Below are 10,061 nucleotides of genomic sequence, written 5' to 3'. Positions count from 1 at the left end.
ATCTATCAGGTTTTCTAAGAGTGTGAGGAGATGAGAAGGTATACGATTATAGTGAACCTGCAAGATGATGTAGAGTGTAGCACGTTCATACTTGGAATCCATCAGTTGTGTTTTGTAAGACTATTAGTATGTAGATCACATAGCAGGATAGGAACTTTATGGGAAACGTTCAAGATCGTGGAAAAGACATTGACGCGTTCACGCTTAGAATTTTCAGTTCCCAGGTTTGGTAGAGTGTTAGCAGATCAGAAGGTACAGGATTTAGGGAGAATGTTCATAATAATGGAAAGGGGTGTACCACGTTCTCGCTTATAATCTATCGCTTGTCATGTTTTGTAGGGAGATTGTCAGTAGATGAGAAGTTAAAAGATTTAAAAAGAAACTCTAAAGATAAGGAAAAGTGTATAGCACCTACACATTTAGAATCTATCAACTGTCAGTAGATCAGAAAGTACAAGACTCAGGAAAGACATTCAACATAATAGAAAGGAGCGTAGCAAATTCCCAGACTTCTAACCAAGACTCTACCAAACTTGTTACACTTCTAATTCTCCTCCCCTTGTTCAGAGCGAGATATAAGGCCCGATTATTCCGTAAATCTTCACCCTCTCTCTCTCTTCTCAGCCAGCGAGGAACAATCACACATGAGAGTGGCACAATTTTCCACACGACAAGGTTCTTCAGGGAATGGGTTTGTTTGATATTGGCCATAGACACGAGAGAAAGACTAATTACAAAGCTGGTGAATGAAAGAATGGCCATCATTGGTGAGGGAAACGATCGGACAGATGTGGTGAAGTGTGTGTGTGGTGAAGTGTGCGGTGAATTGGAGGTGTAGTTAATTCTAGTAAGGGGAGAGGGAAAGAGAGCCGCTGCAGAAGCATATCCCAAATGGACTATTTACACTACCACTACTATTACTTCTACTGTCATTACTACTACAACACCGGTTCTATATTCTTAAAGCAATTCATCTTCTCACACATTAATTTTAGCAAGTTCTAGTGGCAATTACTGAGATTTCCAAGTGTTTACATAATTCTATCTATAGTTCAACACGAATTCTGCACCAGCATTGAAATAAACACCATCAGAACCACACTAATCATCTCTGTGGTCTTTGAAAGTAGTGCTTGTGAGAGACCAAAGCAGTTCAAAACACGAGCTCTGAGTCAGACGAGTGAGAAGATGAACCGAGGCTCTCAGACCAAGGCCACACTTCACTGAGACGCAGACGAAGCACCAGACCCGTTTGCAGCAAGTCAAGTTAAGAGGTGTGATGGGAAGGAAATGAGGGAAGTTAGGCAAGCGGGTGAGGAAGGAGGAAGCAAGGAGACGGGAAAGGAGAGGAGGGGAAGGAGGAGGAGGAGGAGGAAGTAAAGGTAAAAGAGGGAAGAGGAAATCAAGGTTGGTGATGGAGTTAAGACTAGTTGCAGGTGTGTTAGTTAGTTAGTTAGTGTGTGTGTGTGTGTGTGTGTGTGTGTGTGTGTGTGTGTGTGTGTGTGTGTGTGTGTGTGTGTTGCAGATGCCATAAAAAAGAGTATTATACTAAAAACACCGTTCTACTTTTTTATTTTTTTATTCTCAGTATAGCTGCCACTACACTGGAACAAACAGCGCAAAACTGCATGCATATTTATACGTAAAAATAATGATGCCGATACAAACAGCGCGGAACGAAAACTATGGAAAACTTGATGAAAGCAACATCAGCGTTAACAACAATAACTGTCCCATTACAAAAACCATTACCGCCACATTCGCCACCACCATTATATGAAAGAATTTACTGTTTTTCTACTGCTACCATCACCACCACCCCTACTACTACTACTACTACTACTACTACTACTACTACTACTACTATCAAAATAACGACTTTAACGTATCAGCTCCTTTATAACCACCACTACATCACCACCACCACCACCACCACCACTACCACCAGCATCATCACCACCACTTACACTAACACGCACCACAACACCCACACTACCTTAAAAACACCAACGCAGCAAACAATCTCCACCACCACCACCACCACCACCACCACCACCACCACCACTATTATAACTGTACCATAAGGAGCGTCTTCTTTGAATTCAAGATAGATGCAAAAGATCCTCTACGAGTTATATAAACCGTAGGACTCAAAGAGGATAGACATGAAGGAAGGAGAGGAGGGGGTAGGCGAGGGAGGCGAAGGAGGAGAAGGAGAGGCCAAGGCTGGGACGTAAGGGAAGTGAAGGAAATGGAGAAGAACATAATCACATCGGAGCAAATGGAACCAAATCATCAAAGCACAAAATGAGGCAAAACTTGGACTCTCAGGTGCACGGCAGCAGGAAAGAGTGTAGGAATTGAAGGGGAAAGCGGAGCAGGAAGGGAGAAGGAAGGGAGTGTAAGGGAAAGAGGGAAGGAGGAGGGGTAATGTGCGGCAAGGGAAAGGAGAGGAGATAAGAGGAAATTAAGATAGAGGCAAGGAAAATAAAAGGTGAAAAAGAAAAAAAAATGCCTGGGGGTGGAAGGTAGGGGCGAGAAGGGAAAGGTATTGAGAAAAATAAGAAATTCGTCTTGATGAAATAAAAATGCATCGAAGGAGTAATAAAAGAAGGAGACAGAGGAAGAGGAGAAAGTGTAGGAGGGAGAGAGAAAAATGTATAAATAAATATAATATATAAGTGAACGAGGAGTGAATAGCAATAACTGAAAGATTCGAGGCGTAAAAAAATAATGAAGTTACATGAAAGAAAACGTGGAACAGATGGGAAATGGAAACTGGGAAAGAAGTAAAAGACATGATGTGGCGATAAGAATTTACTGTAAGAATGAGGAAATATACGAGAAAGTTTTGAACGGTAGAGAGCGAATTTAAATAACGTAGGAGGGGGAGGGGGAGAAGAAAAGGGAATAGAGAAAATGTGTGAAAGTGTGAAAGAGAAACGTAAAACGAGTGAATGAAAGAAACTAAAAAAAATATTCAGACTTGAAACAAACATTAACAAACGTGTGTGTGTGTGTGTGTGTGTGTGTGTGTGTGGGTGTTATACTACATGTGCCTTGGGTGTGTAACAATATTTGCCTGTTTGTTTGTCACTCGCACACACACACACACACACACACACACACACACACACACACACACACACACACACACACACACACACACACACACACACACACACACACACACACACATACCTTTCGAAACGGTTCCGTTCTTCATTTTTTAAATTCCTATTTTTTTTTTTTCACGACATTCTGCGATTTGTCAACAGAGAGGGGAAAAGGGAGGCGGGTGTCGGCGTGCGATGTCTCCCCTCTTTGCCCCTCACCTGGGCCGAGGCGAGCGAGGGGAAAGCGAGGGACGAGAATGGCAGTGAGGGAAAGCTTGAGAGGGAAGGAGAGAGAGTGAGGGATGCAGAATACCACGGAATCTGAGAGCTCAGTTTATGCCAAACACGCTGCTGTATGAAACGCGATATAAACTTAAATATCACCTAGGTAGCCTGGTTATTTAGGGAAAGTTACCTTCAAGCACCTATGCTGAATTGCTAACTTAGATGAAGGTGGAGAGTAACATTCCCCCGCCTCTTTTCTCTTCAGCATCTTTTCTCCTTCCGATCTTATTCTTCCTTCTCTTCTGTACCTTCTCTTCTTACTCTCCGCTTCTTCCTCCATCACAAAGGAGTACGATGAAAGAACAAACGAAAACTTTTTGGCCCTTACTAGACTATTTGTGATAAGCTGTACTATCAAATCTACGTAAATGAAGGTAAAACAATGCATGAAGCCCCTTTTCCACTTTTTTGTACAATCTCATCCTCACCAATGACTTCCATCACCTTTTTCACGTTTCTTACTTTAGATAATGTAACTTTTCACATCCAACCACATAAGGGAAAACGGGTTTCCTGCTGTTTGTTATGCCTTGGTTTCTCTTTATCCTCCTCCTCCTCCCCCTCCTCCTCCTCCTGTCACTTCCTGTTTATTATTCATGTTAACACACTCTTTAGCTCATAAACCCAAGTGCATTAACAGACTTAAAATGTATATGCATAAACCATAACTATTTTTCTTTTGCATAATTTAAGACTGCAAGCTGTGTGTGTGTGTGTGTGTGTGTGTGGGGGCGGGGGTTGATGGGTAGGTGCATGTGTGTATTCTGAATCCATCCCCTTTAATTACTTCACAGAACAATTCCACATTTAAACTTTTCTCTCCACTATTTTTCGACAGCCAAGAAAACACGCGGCACCATCTCGCCTAATGCATTTCTTACTCTTGCCCTCCTCTCCTCTATACTTCTCCCCAACCGTCTGCTTCGTAATACATACATGAGCTGGTAAAGGGAACCGCACACAGGAATTATGTAGACACTCGGAGGCGGAATAGGGTACGTGTCCTCATATTATCTGTGTGTCATAGAAAGCAAGTGGTGAGAGGGAGGGGAGGAGAAGACTAAGGAGTTATCTCTATGTTTCTATGAGAGAGAGAGAGAGAGAGAGAGAGAGAGAGAGAGAGAGAGAGAGAGAGAGAGAGAGAGAGAGAGAGAATGTAAACACCTTGTCTCAGTTTCACATTTCAGTTTCAAAGCTTCATAAAAATCACCTGCATTAGTTAGATTTTCATAAATAAAGACTCATCTGTACGGAATGAGTGAATATATACTTTTTATTTTTTTTTTTACATCACTCTCACCTTTACAAAATTCTCTGATGGCACCCAGAATAAAATTACGCTAATGTGATAGTACTGGGAGAGTTAAGGGGGATATTATCTCGGTGTATAGTAAAGTGAACTATAAATATACTGTTAATTGACTTTGCGCTTTTTGTACAACCATATTTTCTAGTCTAACTTAAGTGAAAGACGTGAAATGAGTGCGCTGGCTCAGGTTTGTTTATAAAGGCACTGTAGGTGTGCAGCAAGGCTTTATAATTGACATATTCACGTTGTTTTCTTTCACTCATTAATAATTTTCCCATAATCACTTTTGTTGTTTTAGATAGTTTTCCTCCTTTTTTGTACATCACTCTCTTGAATAATTCCGCAACATAGGAAAAGAATCCGTGAAATTTTTATTCTTTCTTTTTCATCCAAGCATATTTTCTTTCTCTTCGTTTAATTGCTTGCTTACTTTGTTTAGTCATTTATTACAGTGATCTGAAAGCTAAAGGAAGATCCCAGTAGTGGTAAAAGGATCAATGTAATGTTTTGTTGATAATTTGCTTGAGTTAACTACGTTCTATTTACTGATGCTTTTCCTCCCTTTCTGTCATGTCCACTTCATCTGTTTAATCTTTATGGAACTAAATGATCGTGTCTATTAAGTAACTGTCCTTCAAATTCTCGTCTTCCTACTAAACATGAACAGACTTTTTCACCCTCGACGTTGAAAGAAGGCTCGTCATTTGAATAATCTAAATAGTCTAAATAATCTTTTACATTTCTAACCCTTTCACTGCTACATGCAACAACTCACAGCACTAAAAGCAATGTGTGAAAATCTTATAAGTACCAGCAAAGAAAAAAATAGATGAAGAGGAACAGATTTTGCAATTTATAGCCAGTGTTATATTTAGGGATAGCTGCAGAACAAGGAGAAACGTCCCTAAGTCGGTAGTGATTAAGAAAAGATGTGCAGTGAAGGGGTTAAAGTTTCGAATCAAGAACAATCCTCCGACAAGTGATTAGTACAACTTCCTGCTACGTAATTAGCATCCGACATTAGAATCCACAAACTTCTCCTCTCCCTTCAATTCCTGGATTTTCATTTCATCAAACTAGAGCATCGTCCCGGAAGTTTTGTTCATTCAGGGAGTAGAAGTCCTGGAAAACACGGTCGCTGCTTACGGCCTATTAATTATGCCTGGTTTGCTCAAGTGTCCTCTCCACCCACCACTCCACCCCGCCCAGGTCTTCCCGCTCACCACCCAAGCCCCTCCACCGCCAAGCATTCTGGCGGTACGAGCTAAGCCACTCCCTCCCTGGAGAAAGCACGTAGTTCATGTTTATCTTCATCTGATGTGTTAAGTATTTTGGGTATTATAGTCTATCTTCTCTGGGTTTAATAATAAATGTGCAGTCAAAGTTATTGTCCACGGCTTAGGAATGTGCGAGGTTCTGTATTAGAGAGAGAGAGAGAGAGAGAGAGAGAGAGAGAGAGAGAGAGAGAGAGAGAGAGAGAGAGAGAGAGAGAGAGAGAGAGAGAGAGAGAGAGAGAGAGAGAGAGGATGTGGAAGTGGATATTGGGCATTAAGTACTTCTCTTTTCTTAACATTATAGTGAAAGTAGTGGTGCTTAAAATAAAGTGCGTATTTCCTCCCTTTTTCAATAATATGTCGACGAAAAATTTTGTATTAGAGAGGGAATGTTAAAGATATATGTAACTTTCCTCCTTCCCCAACAACATACGAAAATTAACGCAGCATAAATACATTTCCTTACTCTTTTTTTTGTTTTTTACTTTGTGAGCATTTGTATTCACCTTCTGCATTAAAGAGGTAATGCCTAAGTATATAACCTTACCCCTTACCCACTCAACAATATACCTAAACTAACGCAGCATAAATATATTTTCTTACTATTTTTCCTCGTGAGTGTCTATGTTTAAGTATCTTATTAAAGAGAGAACACGGAAGTAAACAGAGGACATTAGATCCTTTTATCTAATTCAGAATATGTATCCATTTATTTTTGCTTTTCTTGTGAGTTCTTATTTTTCTGAAGTTCACGGGAGATTCTTGCAGTTAAACGGCTCGGAATAACTACTGTCTCATTCTTGACTGACATTAATGAAAAAAATAAAACATTTGTCCTGCACCTGTAGTAATTCCCCGCAGCAACGTAACGCCTTCCCTCCCCACCGTGTATTAAAGATGAGGCGAACATGAATTGAATGAGGTGGTAATAAACGTTTCTCAGGATTTGCTGCAGTGACGGAACCTAAATATACTGCTATATTACTATCGTCTATTGGAAGTGAGATTTTGAAAAAGGTCACTGGTAACAAAGGAACAATTGAATCGCTATATTTTTTTTTTTTTTTACTGCCAGAGTTTTTGTTTTTCCTAATTATAACTGTCTTCGAGGATACTAAGATTAAAAAAGTATCATAATATTATTTGTATTCAGAGTTGTCCACCTCCACCACGATCATCCTGAAAACTCCAACTAGTATTCAAGCGTTGCATTCTCTTGACGCCTTCCCAGAATTATTCAATCGATTTTCAACATAACCTACAAAAAGTGGATGCATACATTCACAGTACTTACAAGTGTAGCGTCATGTGGCTTTCTCACCTGAAATAAATAAGAAAAGAAATTAAGATCAGTAACCATCCATTAATCAATTGATCTATCAATCAGTTAATACAATTCTCAAATCAATGCTCTCTCTCTCTCTCTCTCTCTCTCTCTCTCTCTCTCCTCTCTCTCTCTCTCTCTCTCTCTCTCTCTCTCTCTGCAGAGGACGAATTAGATGAGAAGCTCTCCAGTTTATAATCCACCACAAGTTCTTTTTTTTTTTTTTTTCTAAGGATATACTTGCACTTCCGACCACAAATTAATCAGGATGACATTCATTCCGGAAATATACAAAAACACAATCTTTGTTGACAGTGAACTAATCTAACGTGCAGCGAGGATTTCATTCCTACACCGAGCGGAAAGACCTGATGTGGTAAGACGACAAAAATTGACAAAATAGTGTGTAAATATCCAAAACATCTCAAGGGAGGAAGAAAAATTGTACTTAATTACTTGAAAGAAAACAAACAAGACACGTTTAAGAGACAACACACCCGGCTAAATTCACGGTTGACTACCTGAGAAAAGACTGCGTTCTTAATTGCCCAAGGGAAGGAATGACGCGGAACTGAAAGACACGCCAGGAAAACAAGGCAGCGGTGATAGTAATCTTAAGTCTTTGAATTGAACAGAGAGAGAGAGAGAGAGAGAGAGAGAGAGAGAGAGAGAGAGAGAGAGAGAGAGAGAGAGAGAGAGAGAGAGAGAGAAAGAGAATCGAATATTGTGCATCAAGTACCTTCTCTTTTCTTAACATTATAGTGAAAGTAATTGCATTGAAAATAAAGTGTGTATTTCCTCCTTTTTCCAATAATACGTGATGCGTGTTGACTGAGTGATTAGCGAACTGGTGGCTTATGAATGTTGGGTGGTGGGTATTTCCTCGCTAAACACTCGCCCTGTCGCTACGTACGGGGAAATTTTTTGTCATTTTTTCTTTGTTTATTTACATTTTACGCTTTCATGTTGTTACGTTGATGGTTACTGTGGTGCACAAGTGTGGTGGTGGTAGTGGAAGTGGGGAGAGCTGTCAAATTAACGTAATATAGCGCTGACAGTCCAGGGAGACCGAGCGAGATTAACCAAGCACCAATAGAAAACAAGTGAAAGAGCAAGGCGCATTAACTGCCTGACTGGTTTACGAATATTGAGTGGCGGGTATTTCTTAGCTACACAGTCACAGGTTGCCAAGCCCCCAGCCACTCAGAGCTTGAGAACTGTGACTTACTAATGCACACTCTTATTTATGAATGGTGCCACGACTCAACACTTATGTTCACTTGCAGGCGCAATGTTCGTGTCCCAGTAAAAAGGTTCTGGGAAAGGAAAAGGAAGGAAAACTAATAGATATTCATAATACCTCTAACAAAAACACTGCTGAAAACACTGCACACACTCCTCCTGGACTTGATTAATTAGTAACTTGCATTGTCAATTACTCGTGATGTCGAAAACTCCAAGAATATAATATAAAGTCTCTCTCTCTCTCTCTCTCTCTCTCTCTCTCTCCTCTCTCTCTCTCTCTCTCTCTCTCTCTCTCTCTCTCTCCTCTCTCTCTCTGACCAGCCTCACCCAAAAGATCAACAGTAAAATGCCTAACACTCACCCAAGTTTCTGCCGGGGATGTTCCGTGAGCACACTGCAGTAATGGGCCTTTTTACATCCAACACTTCACCAACGAATTTACCAGGAGAGTAACATTTTATCTGCACAATTAAATGACTAGGACAGAGGAATTGTGCATATCTTAACTCTTTCCTTTTCTGATTTTTCCTCCTCCTCCTCCTCCTCCTCCTCTCCCTTACCTTCAACACGATTTCTACCCCTTTCTGCAGCTCCCATCACTTCCCCTCACCTTCCATTCCCTCTCCACTTGGTCCCGCCACTCCGCTGGTGCTCAGGGCAAGCCTCCAACAAGACACTGTTCACGGAGGGCATGGCTTGAATATATGTAAAGATGAGAGAGAGAGAGAGAGAGAGAGAGAGAGAGAGAGAGAGAGAGAGAGAGAGAGAGAGAGAGAGAGAGAGAGAGAGAGAGAGAGAGAGAGAGAGAGAGAGAGAGAGAGAGAGAGAGAGTTATTGTTTGTATGTGGGTAATCATTACTATCGCCATCATTATCATCATTATAATCTCCTCTTCCTTATTTCTTCATTTCCTTCTTCTTTCACGTCATTAATTTTTTACCGAGATACTGAAGTAATGCTAACTCTACGGTATGTCAACAAGGATTCAATGATAATATATAATACAGAATTGCGTAACCTACAGCCATTATCAGTGTGAAACAGGATACGTAATAATACCGGATAATGTGCAAGTGTTAGGTACTAAATACAACATGAATGGAAGGGCATCAAAAGCCCCAATTTAATTTCAAAGTTCATACGCACATGACACCGGGGCATTCTGATATTCAACAGGTACATACGTAAATTTAATTACTATTCATGCATTATTTCTCGTATTAGTTTCGTATTAGTCCAAATACAAAATGCATTCCAGCAACAAATAATATAAAAAGTCCTGAAGTTACTTTTTTGTTGCACACACACACACACACACACACACAGTAGTAGTAGTAGTAGTAGTAGTAGTAGTAGTAGTAGTAGTAGTAGTAGTAGTAGTAGTAGTAGAAGTAGTAGTAGTAGCTTATCAACAATATATGAATCACGCGAATCCTCTCCATATAATGAAGAACAAGACAAATTCATAACAGTTTAAATTCAGCACAACACTACAGCAAATAACAAAG

The 10,061-nt window shown here is 40.3% G+C and overlaps 1 protein-coding gene across 4 annotated transcripts in view; it reads right to left on the bottom strand.

Annotated features, from left to right (window-relative positions):
* Nucleotides 1-7,301, bottom strand: part of LOC135106062 (uncharacterized) — a 205,883-nt gene extending 198,582 nt beyond the window's left edge. For 3 of the 4 annotated variants that reach the window (XM_064014904.1, XM_064014906.1, XM_064014905.1), the window contains exon 1: nucleotides 7,279-7,301. The gene's annotated coding sequence lies outside the window, so the exon portion shown is untranslated. The remainder of the gene's footprint in view (nucleotides 1-7,278) is intronic. The other variant, XM_064014907.1, reaches the window with a different exon arrangement.
* Nucleotides 7,302-10,061: the final 2,760 nt, after the last annotated feature.

This window comes from Scylla paramamosain, chromosome 12 (genome assembly GCF_035594125.1).
Source record: "Scylla paramamosain isolate STU-SP2022 chromosome 12, ASM3559412v1, whole genome shotgun sequence".
NCBI lineage: Eukaryota > Metazoa > Arthropoda > Malacostraca > Decapoda > Portunidae > Scylla > Scylla paramamosain.
The sequence above is the reverse complement of the archived record's forward strand: the minus strand, read 5'-3'. Positions and strand labels throughout refer to the sequence as shown.